Below are 14404 nucleotides of genomic sequence, written 5' to 3'. Positions count from 1 at the left end.
AGGAGGCTCCATCACTGAAAGCACTTGTAGAGTAACTAGCTAGTTCACCCATTTACTTTATATGAAAAAGAATCTCACTTTGTTCTTCTATACTTTGTAACATCTCAGCATAGTATTTTCAAAAAAAAACTTTCATGCTTTCAGTAATGATGTATAGGAAATATTTACCGGTGTTTGTTTCTGAATGACAGCTAGAGAACTGCTTAAGATAACTGAGATGGCAGCTCAGGCATGTATTAACCACAAGCAAGCACATTTCCTGTCCTCCATACAACCAGTGACCAATGCAGTCTCCCAGGCGGTAACCAAAGCAACTGAGGCAAAGATACGGAAAGGACTGTTGCTTATAGGCTAGAGAGAGGCTAATTCAACTGATCGATATCCTATCCACTAGCTTAAACATCCACTCCCTCCACCGTCGTTGTAGTGTGTACTATCGACAGGATGCACTGCAACAAGTCCCCAAGGCTTCTTTGGCAGCACCTCTCAAACCTGCGACCTCTACTCCCTAGAAGGACAAGGGCAACAGGTACACAGGAACACCATCACCTCCAAGTTCCCCTCAAAGTCACACACTGTCCCTATTTGGATGTATGTTGCCGTTCCATCGCCGATGCTGGGTTAAAATCCTGCAACTCCCCACATAACAGCACTGTGAGAGCGCCTTCACCACATGGACTGCTGCGGTTCAAGAAGGCAGCCCACCAGCTTCTCAAGGCCAACTAGGGATGGGCAATAAATGCTGGCCTTGTCAGTGATGCCCACAACTAGAGAATGAATTTTTAAATAACAATTGGCGGTCCTAAAAGTCAGAAACAGGCCCCTCTTTCATCATAAATTAAGTCACGAGTTTGATGCCCCCAATGCCCACTCTATCTTTCGCTTGTCAAAATATATCTACTTTTGTGTGCATCAGTAAAAGTATCTTGAGGCCCTTCTGGTAATAGAATGAATAGAGGAAGATGGGCACATAACCAGAACAAGACTGAATGGTTTGTCAGATGGTGAAAAAAATTAAAGGTTCTTTGATATATTTTCAGAGATTGCATTAAACAGTTAAAAGGGGTCTACAATAAAAAGAAAGAACTTGGATTTTATATGGCACCTTTCACAACCTCAGGATGTCCCAAAGCGCTTTACAGCCAATGAAATACTTTTGAAGTGCAGTCACTGTTGTAATACAGGAAACGCAGCAGCCAGCAAGGTCCCACAAACAGCAATGAGATCCCTGCCAGACCATTTTTTTTTAGATGTTGGTTGAGGGATAAATATTGGCCAGGACATGAGGGCGAACTCCTCTGCTCTTCAAAATAGTGCCACAGGATCTTTTACATCCACCGGAGAGGGCAAGCAGGGTCTCAGGTTTAACGTCTCATCCGAAAGACAGCACCTCCGACAGTGCAGCACTCCCTCAGTACTGTACTGGGAGTGTCAGACTTAGATTATGTGCTCAAGTCTCTGGAGTGGGACTTGAACCCACAATCTTCTGACTTAAAGGTGAGAGTGCTGCCCACTGAGCCAAAGCTGGTTGATAGTTGCAATAATAATGCCATTTAGAACCAAGATGAGGAGAAATTTCTTCACTCAGGGTGGTGAACCTGTGGAATTCTCTACCACAGAAGGCAGTGGAGGCCAAGTCATTAGATGTATTCAAGAAGGAGATAGATATATTTCTTAATGCTAAAGGGATTAAGGGATATGGGGAAAAAGCAGGAACATGGTACTGAGTTAGACGTTCAGCCATGATCATTTTGAATGGCGGAGCAGGCCCGAAGGGCCGAATGGCCTCCTCTTGCTCCTATTTTCTATGTTTCAATGTTTAAATACAACAGGAGAAAGGTAAGTCCATCAATACATAAATCACACAAAATTAGGTTGATGGAATGAGTAATCCATAATAATTTATTGTGCTTGTGAATACAGAGAAGGGGGTTTATATGAAACATTGTCGAGAGATTATCCAACCAGACTGAACATACGGGATGACAATGAAGTCTATTATTTGAGATAACATGTTATCATGTACAGGATGAGATACAGGGCACAAGCCCTAATCGATTATTCACCTCCCTCGCCCAGAGGGGCTGAAACAAATGATTGATTCCCAAATGCTGGTTTAACTGAGATCAGCTAATTCAGGCAAGGCAGAACCAGACCCAGGAACGGCTGGGTGGCTTCAGATCACACTAGGCAGTGCCTCTGCCCAGTCTGGCAATGGGTGGATTGGCTGGCCAGTATTAAAAAGCTGGTACAAAACCAGAAAATGTTGGAAACAAAGAACAAACTACTGCGGGCGCTGTAATTCCACAACAAACACAAAACTGGAAATGCATCTTTGGAAAGAACAAACAAGTTAACATTTCAAGCGTCCAAACTCATCATCAGAACTGGAAGATGAACAGCATTTTTAAAAAAGAACAGGGCAAGAGGAAGGGAGGTGGCAACACGAAAATCCAGGGGGTAAAAAATAGAATGACCTGTAAAGTGCTAAAGTGGAAAGCAGGTTTAATGGCAAAAGTGATGAGCAAGAGACAATAGGAAGCATAATGAGAGAAATTAAAGACATCTACGAGACATAGAGAATAGCTAAAAGCACAGAGGATAGGCAGGTGAATGCAAGGCATGAAAAACTGGCAACACGGAGCGGAGAATTGGTTGGGAGGTAGGAGACAGAGGGTAAGGATAAAGAGAATGTACCCTGATTGGCACAATGTGCCATGTGGTTTTTCCTTAGGGATCTGTACTGAGGCCTCAGATTTTCACCATCTAGAGCAATGACTTGGAAGAAGGAATAGAGAGTTGTATATCCAAGTTTGCAGGTGACACTAAGTTAGGAGGCACATTAAGTTGGGTAGATGGGAGCAGGAAGTTACAAAGGGACATAGACAGTCTAAGTGAGTGGGCGAAACTACGGCAGATGGAGTTCAATGTGGGGAAGTGTGAGGTCATCCACTTTGGATCCGAGAAAGACAAATCAGAATATTTTCTAAACGTTAAGAGATTAGAAACTGTGGAGGAGCAAAGGGATTTGGGTGTCCATGTGGACAAATCGCTAAAAGCTAGTGCACACGTACAAAAAGGAATCAAAAAGGCTACTGCAATCTTGGCCTTTATCTTAAGGCGAGGCTGGAATACAAAGGGGAAGAAGTTATGCTTCAGTTGTATTAGAGTCTTGGTCAGACCCCGCCTGGAGTACTGTGTTCAATTTTGGACACTGCACCTCAGGAAGGATATACTGGCTTAGGAGGCGGTACAGTGCAGATTCACCAGAACGATACCGGGGCATAAAGGGTTGAATTATGAGGACAGGTTGCATAGACTAGGCTTGTATTCCCTTGTGTATAGAAGACTGAGGGGTGATAAAGGAATTTGGTAGGGGAGATACAGAGAAATTATTTCCTCCGGTGGGGGAATCCAGAACAAGGGGGCATAATCGTAAAATTAGAGCTAGGCCGTTTAGAAGTGCAATCAGGAAGCATTTTTTCACAGCAGTCGGGTCAGAGCTTGACACTAGTTTCAGGCTGTATTTATACGAACTGCAATAATTGGTGTGAAGCCAAACCATTTTACATCAATGCTATTTGTACTCTAAATATACCCATATATAAATAACTCAGCCCTTGTAACTGAACAAAAGGTGGCTCTGCAACTCACAATGCTTTTCCAAATCATACTAAAAGATAAAGAATGACTTGTATTTGTATGGCGTCTTTCATAACCTCAGGACGTCCCAAAACAATTTTGAAGTGTAGTCACTTTTGTAATGTAGGAAAAGCTGCAACCAATTTGTGCACAGCAAAGTCCCACAAACAGCAACGAGTTAATGACCAGATCATCTGCTTTAGTGGTGTTGGTTCAGGGCTAAATATTGGCCAAGGCACCAGGGAGAACTCCCCTGCTCTTCTTCAAATAGTGCCATGGGATCTTTTACGTCCACCTAAGAGGGCAGATGGGTCCTCAGTTTAACGTCTCATCCGAAAGATGGCAGCTCTGACAGTGCAGTGGTTTCGAGGACCTTAGTTTGGTTGAAATATGTAAACAATCTGACAACACCAAGTTATAGTCCAACAATTGTTGGACTATAACTTAGTGTTGTAAGATTGTTTACATTTGTCAACCCCAGTCCATCACCGGCATCTCCACATCATGGTTGAAATATGTTCACCAGGACTCTGTGTTTACATGTCCTCACATGGCGGACAGGCAAAAAGAAATACTAATCCATGCTTTGTTTATCTACAAGATTCCCCAGGGATTGTAGATTAATGCTCTCATCTGTACAGAAATCCCTGCATCATATGGGATTTTGGCTCACCTTGGGACTATTATTCCTACTTCCACTGGAACTCACTGATCTACACTGGGGTCTCAATCAGCCCACTTCACAAAATGAACTGAGCATTTGTAGTAGGGATTGTGGTATGAGTGTGATGTCGTTGGTTTCTCATTTGAGGATCCATGATTGCAACTTGATCAGCAGCCCATCCACCAGCTTAAACACCCACTCCCGCCTACAGAATGCTCTGCAGCAACTCACCAAGGCTTCTTTGACAAACCCTCCACCGTGTGACAATCTGTAAACGGGTTACGGTGAAGGGACCTGCGCAAAACGAGTCCCTGCTGTCAAACTAACAAGAAGGGGAGGGGGGAAAAGGGCAATTTCTTCTGGTCCATTTTTGTGTTAGCCACATCCCAAACATGGCGTTATTTCTGGAGAAATGGTAAATGGAGCTGTTATTATTACAGCTCGTGTTGTAGACAATTGTCCGGATGAAATGTTCGATTTGGGAGTTTCAAGGAACCATTACAGAGCTAAGCTGTAATGAGCAATCTGTTGACGTCACCGATATTTATATATTTAGCATATGTAGGATGTTACCGTTGAAAGGGAGCCTCTCGTGTGTGGGACAAAGAGTCCCTTATGGTGATTATGAGAGTTTGTGAGCGCTGGTTGGCATCAACTTTGGATCCCAGTAACCTTGCAGTCACCAAATGATATTGTGTAAGTGCCATGAAGAAAGCTGTGTATTTTTGGCCATGCTTCTTGACAAGTCAATGTTTGTGCATCCTACACTCCAGCTAACACATACAGTAACATTCCTGGTTACTGTATGTGTTACGTTTTCCATAGCTTGTTGCTATTATATTTAATTACATCTTATGTTAAGTGTTAAATTTGTTGAGTGCCATTTCCAGCGACGAAAATACAGAATGTCATTCAATGATTAGATGCGCGAGTATTCAATAAATCAATGGCACGTTTATAAACACTTAGAATTCTATCGGTAGCCGTTACATTTTTATTATATTTTCCGTTCTTTTTTTTAAAAAAAGTTTTTAAAATACTTATTTCTGTGAATTGTTGCTTTGAAACTAGAGGAAGCTGGGGAGGGTTCGATTATCACAGGGGACTGGACTAACCCGTTAGGGTTTTTGGAGTTTGTGGTTTGGCGTGAAAATGCCAACACGGTCCTTTCGACCCCAGTGCTTTTCGGCTAGAATTTGCTCCCTAGCGATAAATGGTTATCGCCCCTTTCCCCACTCTGAAGGATCCGATATGATTGGAATTTACAGTTGGCTGATGCTCCCTTTTCGACGAATCGTCAAGATCTATGCCAACAAGCGCCATTAAATATTTCCATCCTCATTAAAAAAAATAAGTCAATAAAACTCAGAAGATTAGAACATTTTCACCGTCGCTTATTTAAACAGTAATTCACCCATTAACAAAAAGAACACCGGTAAAAGGAATGGCAAAAAACATATTTTCTACAAGACGAAATAGAAGAAACACATAAATATTGGACAAAATGTCTAGATTTCTCAAATTTGATTTTCCCCAGACAGTGTGTAACAGGCTGCAAGAGAAAGACCGGAAAATTTGAAATAATTTTCTACTTTGATAAGCTTGTAATCAATTTAAATGTGGGAATGTTGTGAAATGTGAATTAACCGAGTGAGGGTCGGTTCATTATAATTTAATACAGTAGATGATGATATACTTAGACCATCAGCGTCTTGAGGGTCTAATTGATTGCGCTAAGAGTGCAGACACCTATCTCTGTGTTTTGAACTATCTCAACCAGTCCCTTTAGGAATTGCTGCCATTGTATGGTCAGCACAACATGAGACAGTAAAGGGAGGCACCGATCACCCACCGCCGACGTACATCTCAACAACGCGACACCAGGCCGTGCCAACTGCTGCCGACGCACCAGACGCAGAAAATTCCATATATACAGGTATCTGTTGAGATTAGTGACACCGATTAGCATGACCTATCCAGCTGACAGCAACTAACCCTTATTCAACACAACAGAACAATAGCAAATATATATATATGTATATATATCAATTGTGTCCAATTGTCCTCCCCACACTTCAGGAAGGATGTCAAGGCCTTGGAGAGGGTGCAGAGGAGATTTACCAGAATGACTCCAAGGATGAGGGACTTCAGTTATGTGGAGAGACTGGAGAAGCTGGGATTGTTCTCCTTAGAACAGAGAAGGTTACGGCAAGGTTTAACAGAGGCATTCAAAAAATTATGAGCTGTTTTGATAGAGTAAATAAGAGGAAACTGGCTGGAGGGTTAGTAATCAAAAGGCACAGATTTAGGATTATTGGCAAAGGAACTAAGGGGGAGATGAGGAGAATTTTTTTACACAGGGAGTTATTATGATCTGGAATGCACTGCCTGAAGGAGTGGTGGAAGCAGATACAATGGTAACTTTCAAAAGGGAATTGGATAAATACTTGAAAGGGAAAAAATTGCAGAGCTTTAGGGAAAGAGTAGGGCATTCGGACTGATTGGATAGCTTTCAGAGAGCCGGCACAGGCACGATGGGCCAAATGGCCTCTTTCTGTGCTGTAAGCTTCAATGAAAGAAACATTCCTAACTTTTTCTGACAGTCACTGAAAAAGATTAAATTAATCTTTGTAAATATCTTTTCGGAAAAATAATTTTGCTTATCATAGCACTATAGTAAGATACAGCACAGAAGGCGGCCATTTGGCCCATCATGCCTGTGCCAGGTCTTTGAAAGCGTTATCCAATTAGTCCCATTCCCCTACTCTTTCCCCATAGCCCTGTAAATTTTTCCCATTCGAGTATTTATCCAATTCCCATTTGAAAGTTACTGGTGAATCTGTTTCCACCGCCCTTTCAGGCAGTGCGTTCCAGATCAAAACAACTCGCTGTGTAAAAATATGTTTCCTCATGTCGCCTCTGGCTCTTTTGCCAATCACCTTAAACCTGTGTCTTTTGGTTAACAACCCTTCTGCCACTGGAAACAGTTTCTCTTTATTTACTTTATCAAAACCGTTCATGATTTTGAACAACTCTATCAAATCTCACGTTAACCTTCTCTGCTCTAAGGAGAACAACCCCAGCTTCTCCAGTCTCTCCACATAACTGAAGTCCCTCACCCCTGGCACCATTCTAGTAGACCTCTTCTGACACTTAAGGCCTTGACATCCTTCCTAAAGTGTGGTGCATAGAATTGAACACAATACTCCAGCTGAGGCCTAACCCGTGTTTTGCAAAGGTACAGCATAACTTCCTTGCTTTTGCCTCTATGTTGTTTATTTTTCCCCCCAATGCTTTTGTGCATTAAACGTTTCGCCTCCGTTCTGGCGGTAGTTTAATTGTTTTTTTTTTGCACACGGGATCAGCAACTGTAAACATAACCTTTATTGGTGTGATGGAAATTGATTGAAGGTTGTGGTTGGAAACTACAATGCAGATGACTATAGAAATCATTGGTGAATGTGTGGCTGGATTATGTTCTATATTTGTGCACGAACGTACATCAAAATATAGTTTTAGACTCAGCGGGTCCAGCTACTTATTACGAAAACTTGGCCTCATTTATTTTACTGCCCCGTTTTATTAGTCTTCCGTTGAGAAGCTCCCAGTCCGCGGTTATTGCTACTTGACCAGAGCAACGAACTATTCCCCCGAAGCCCATCTCTCTCTCTGTATCTGTTAGAATTGGTACATGCTCCGATCAGAACTGCCTTTAAATAAATGCCTTCGAGTACCAAATTTGCGGGCAATCGGAAGATCAGACCTTGACTTCCCTCTGAAGATGTGGCGGGCTCAGGGGTACAGTCTGTTCCTGCCGCTTTTCTGTCCGATGGAAGGGGATTTGAGCGTGTCTCAATGCAATGGTGGCAGTATAGCTGTACACGAACACACTGGGCGGCCAGACCCCTCCAACAGGCCATTTCACACTGAGTGCAGTATAACTCCAACCTAAATGGGTGGAGGAGAACTGTATAGAACAGGATTAACAAACACAAGCGCATTTCCAAGTTTCTTTTCAAATTCCCATCACTTTATATCCTATGGACATATATTGCAATATGTAAATTCCCATAGACACAAACTGCTATATATAGATTCCTTTGGACATACGGCATTCTATGTAAAATGGTATTGACGTGTATTACTTCATGTGAATTCCTATAGATACAAATTGCCGTATGTGAATTTCTATAGAGCTACAATTCTGTTATGCGAACTATAGACCCGCATTGCTGTTTAAAAATGTTTATAAATATATATTAATGTATATGAATTCCTATCGACATGCATGACTGCATATCAATTCCTAGTGACAACTATCACTATACATGGTTTCCTATACACAACGTTCGTGTGTGTGAATTCATATAGATTATATCATGTATTAATTTCTATAGCTATGTATTGCTGTATCTGAATTCCTAGTTTAGAGATTTTCACGCGCTCTCTGTTTTAACCAACACTTTCTGATAGAAAATGACGTGGGAGAAAAGGGAGACTCGCTGGCTGGAAATGAAATTCCGATCGGCATCACTCTCGGGGTTGTAATATGCATCCTGCTCTCGCCCTGCTTCTTCTTGTTTAAACGGCGAATCGGTGAGTGACTTGTTCAGTAATCTCCTGTTTACCCACGTCCTGAAAGGGCAATAACTATTGTAAAGAGCTGCTCCTATTCCAGGCCGCGGGCACTATGTACGGGCAACATAATGTATGGAAACTGATAACCAGACCGAGTGTGTGCAGCATAGAAACACAACGGGATTTACCCCTTTCGAGGAAAACTGGCATGCCCAATATCGGATGTAACACAAATTACAATCTGCTTTATCACAATCTAATCTGTGTTTAATTGCAACCTAATCTGTTTTGTTACAATCTAATCTATGTTTAACTGCAATCTAATCTGTTTTATTACAATCTAATTATGTTTAATTGCAAATTAATCTGTTTTATTACAATCTAATTTATATTTAATTTCAATCTAATCTGTTTTATTACAATCTAATCTATGTTTAATTGCAATCTAATCTGTTTTATTACAATCTAATTTATATTTAATTTCAATCTAGTCTGTTTTATTACAATCTAATTTATATTTAATTTCAATGTAACCTGTTTTATTACAATCGAATCTATGTTTAATTGCAACCTAATCTGTTTTATTACAATCTAATCTATGTTCAACTGCAATCTAATCTGTTTTATTACAATCTAATCTATATTTAATTTCAACCTAATCCGTTTTATTACAATCTAATCTATGTTTAATTGCAACCTAATATGTTTTATTACAATCTAATCTATGTTTAATTGCAACCTAATTTATTACAAGCTAATCTATTTCAATTGCAATCTAATCTGTTTTATTACAATCTAACCTATGTTTAATTGCAACCTAATCTGTTTTATTACAAGCTAATCTATGTTTAATTGCAACCTAATCTGTTTTATTACAATCTAATCTATGTTTAAATGCAACCTAATCTGTTTTATTACAATCTAATCTATGTTTGAATGCAATCTAATCTGTTTTATTACAATCTAAATTATATTTAATTTCAATGTAATCTGTTTTCTTACAAATGTAAGGAATCTTACAACACCAGGTTATAGTCCAACAATTTTATTTTAAAATCACAAGCTTTCGGAGATTATCTCCTTCGTCAGGTGAGTGAGTGAGTGAAAGGTTCTCAAATCGCATATCTTATATTAAGCTGGGACACAATCACACCAATCAAAGGTGTCGTTGGTGTTCAGACAGGTTAGCCATGGAAAACAGTTCTGAATACACAATGGGTCAGATTACAAAGCCAGAGAGAGAAAGAGACCCGAAAGGCAGAGAGAGAGAGAGAGAATGTCCAGTTTTATTAAAAACAGATAACTTTTTTTTCCCCTGCTGGTGGGGTTACGTGTAGCGTGACATGAACCCAAGATCCCGGTTGAGGCCGTCCTCATGGGTGCGGAACTTGGCTATCAATTTCTGCTTGACGATTTTGCGTTGTCGTGTGTCTCGAAGGCCGCCTTGGAGAATGCTTACCCGAAGGTCGGTGGCTGAATGTCCTTGACTGCTAAAGTGTTCCCCGACTGGGAGGGAACCCTCCTGTCTGGCGATTGTTGCGCGGTGTCCATTCATCTGTTGTCGCAGTGTCTGCATGGTCTCGCCAATGTACCATGCTCCAGGGCATCCTTTCCTGCAACGTATGAGGTAGACAACGTTGGCCAACTGCCACCGATCTTCGGGTAAGCGTTCTCCAAGGCGGCCTTCGAGACACACGACAACGCAAAATCGTCGAGCAGAAATTGATAGCCAAGTTCCGCACCCATGAGGACGGCCTCAACCGAGATCTTGGGTTCATGTCACGCTACACGTAACCCCACCAGCAGGGGGAAAAAAAGTTATCTGTTTTTAATAAAACTGGACATTCTCTCTCTCTCTCTCTGCCTTTCGGGTCTCTTTCTCTCTCTGGCTTTGTAATCTGACCCATTGTGTATTCAGAACTGTTTTCCATGGCTAACCTGTCTGAACACCAACGACACCTTTGATTGGTGTGATCGTGTCCCAGCCTAATATAAGATATGCGGTTTGAGAACCTTTCACTCACTCACCTGACGAAGGAGATAATCTCCAAAAGCTTGTGATTTTAAAATAAAATTGTTGGACTATAACCTGGTGTTGTAAGATTCCTTACATTTGTCCATCCCAGTCCATCACCGGCATCTCCACGTCATGTTTTCTTACAATCTAATCTATATTTAATTTCAACCTAATCTGTTTTATTACAATCTAATTTATATTTCATTTCAATGTAATCTGTTTTATTACAATCTAATCTATGTTTGATTGCAATCTAATCTGTTTAATTTCAATCTAATCTGTTTAATTACAATCTATTCTATGTTTAATTTCAATTTAATGGTGCTTTATTACAATCTAATCTATGGTTTATCAACGCGGGTCTATTTTATTATATTCGGAACTGTTTTAGTAAAAACTAATCTGCATTTTATTAAAGTTTCGCCTACTTTATTATAATCGAGTCTATGATTTATTGCACTCTAGTCTATTTTATTACAGTTTGAACTGTTTTATTACAATCCAATCTGCTTTGTTACAATCTAATCTGTTTTATAATTTACACTTCACTAAGATTAGTCCCGAAATTCTGTTTCCAATTAATACTGAGAACCCTATTCCGAAATGTACAGATGCTTTAGCATTTATATTTAGAGAGTGTGAGAATTTTTTTGTAAAAATCCGTGTTGAATTTATCATTCAGGGTCATTCTGCCTTTTCATTTTCAGATGCTTGTGCAGATTCGATCTGCCTTGAACAGACTCTTCGGTTTAACCAAGAACAAATGGACGAGGTAAGTTCTAATTCTTGTTTCCCTGTAAAGTTTATTCGGTTTGATGACTGTTCATATCGGCTGCTAGTTCTGATGTGGGACTCGTCGCTGCAAAGGGCTGGTTCGGTGCCATTAAAAAAATCGCTGTTATTACCAACAATATGTTACAAATGTTTTCTTCTACATAAATAGCATATCAACCGGGGCTGTCAATAACGGGTGGGCAGGACTTTACAAAAGAAAACATCGGACGAGAGGAGTTGTTTAGAGATTTAAGTAGAGGCCAGTTCTCAAAGGACGGAAATTAAATAGGAAATAAGCCTATTTAAAGGGATGTGGGAAAGGATGGAGAGTACACAAGAAATCAACGGGAATTGACCGACGAGAGTGATGCAAAATCATTTAAAGATAGTTAAAATTAATACCAGAAGGCCATATACCTCAATATGTTAATAGGACCGAGAAGCCAAAATGATATTTTAAACAATACCCAGATGGTAGGAACATAGGAACAGGAGTAGGCCTTTCAGCCCCTCGTGCCTGCTCCGCCATTTGATAAGATCATGGCTGATCTGTGATCTAACTCCATATACCTGCCTTTGGCCCATATCCCTTAATACCTTTGGTTGCCAAAAAGCTGTCTATCTCAGATTTAAATTTAGCAATTGAGCTAGTATCAATTACCATTTGCGGAAGAGAGTTCCAGACTTCTACCACCCTTTGTGTGTCGAAATGTTTTCTAATCTCACTCCTGAAAAGTCTGGCTCTAATTTTTAGACTGTGCCCCCTACTCCTAGAATCCCCAACCAGCGGAAATAGTTTCTCTCTATCCACCCTATCTGTTCCCCTTAATATCTTATAAACTTCGATCAGATCACCCCTTAACCTTCTAAACTCCAGAGAATACAACCCCAATTTGTGTAATCTCTCCTCATAACTTAACCCTTGAAGTCTGGGTATCATTCTAGTAAACCTACGCTGCACTCCCTCCAAGGCCAATATGTCCTCCCTCGGTATTGTAAGTGTTGAGTGGAATTGAAATATTAAATAAGAATGAGAAGCTGACTGAAGTGTTAAATTCTGGTCCCAGTCTTCCGAGACGACTCGTAGTCTCGATTGTGTGATATTAATACTCAGGGTTGAATTGGCACTGTGTGATATTAATACTCAGAGTTAAACTTGTATAGAACCTTGGTTAGACCACATTTGGAGTACTGTGCACAGTTCTGGTCTCCATGTTATAAAAAGGATATAGAGGCACTGGAGAAGGTGCAAAAAAGATTCAAAAGGATGATACCAGAAACGAGAGGATATTCTTATCAGGAAAGGCTGAACAGGCTGGGGCTCTTTTCTCTAGAAAAGAGAAGGCTGAGGGGTGTCCCTATAGAGGCCCTTAAAATTATGAAAGGGTTTGATAGGATAGACATAGAGAAAATGTTTCCACTTGTGGGGGAGACCAAAACTAGAGGAAATAAATATAAGATAGTCCACTAATAAATCCAATAGGGAATTCAGAAGAAACTTATTTACCCAAAGAGTGATAAGAATGTGGAACAGGCTGCCACAAGGAGTAGTTGAAGCGACTAGCATAGATACATTTAAGGGGAAGCTAGATAAACACATGAGGGAGAAAGGAATAGAAGGATATGCTGATAGGGTTAGATGAAGGGGGTGGGGGGGAGCTCGTGTGGAGCTTAAACGCCATAGACCAGTTGGGCCAAATGGCCTGTTTCCATGTTGTAGATTCTATGTAACTCTATGTAACTATGGCTTGTGTAATATTAATACTTAGGATGGCAGTGGCATTGTGTGGTATTAATAAACATATTTGTATGAAGTTGCTCAACAGCTATTTGAACTAATGCGTTAACCATTTAAAATAAACAGGTTGATCCACTTGCTGTAAAATAGAAGGCACAGGAGTTAGATGATACGGGATAGACATATTTCATCTCACTCGCTACCCAACACCATAGATCTGGTGATGGGAAAGCAATTGATGAACCAACCGCCGAATGCTGCTGGTCAGAGGGGTAAATTAGTATTAATTTGCCGGGGCCTGATTACCTTTGAGACCAGGGATTGTTTCACAGAGATTCGCCTTCTTGGTTGGTTTTGCCTGCAATTAGTTGCCACCGTCACATGATTGGGCGGGCTTTGCGACGAAAATGTTTTATGTAGAGAACTCTCAATTAGAATAAAGCATTGGAACAATCGTCGTAAGGATTGTATCAACTGAAGCGGTCTTACTGCATGATACTCTTCATGGTCTCATTTTCTCTTTCTTGTAGAATGACGATTCTTCCTCACACAGTCAACATATTGTATATGCAGATCTGAATTTGGCGGCATCGCCAGCCCAGACACACTTGGTCAGGGGACCAATACAGACACACTCGGGGGATCTAATACAGACACACGGAGATGTCTCTGAAGATCCAAGAGAGACACACGGAGATTTCTCGGGAGAGGCACTGGCTGAATATGCTTCCGTCAAGACGATGAACAGCTAATGGCAAATTTCATATAATGAGCAGCAACGAGAGAGACGAAGACAAAGAGGTGAGGTCGCAGTAGTTGTAGAATATTACCGTATTGAGAGAATTTTTTAAAAAAGCTAAATTAAATAATGGATGAACTGGTACTCTTGCTTCAGGTGTTTTTTTTCCCCTCTTTGGTGATCGTGCATGTTGACCTTGAGGCTGGGTCAAGCAGATGCTTCATTGCTGGGTCCCGACTGAGGGTTCAAATT

Source organism: Heptranchias perlo, chromosome 39 (genome assembly GCF_035084215.1).
Source record: "Heptranchias perlo isolate sHepPer1 chromosome 39, sHepPer1.hap1, whole genome shotgun sequence".
In the NCBI taxonomy this organism is placed as follows: Eukaryota; Metazoa; Chordata; class Chondrichthyes; order Hexanchiformes; family Hexanchidae; genus Heptranchias; species Heptranchias perlo.
This window is presented reverse-complemented; position numbering follows the sequence as displayed.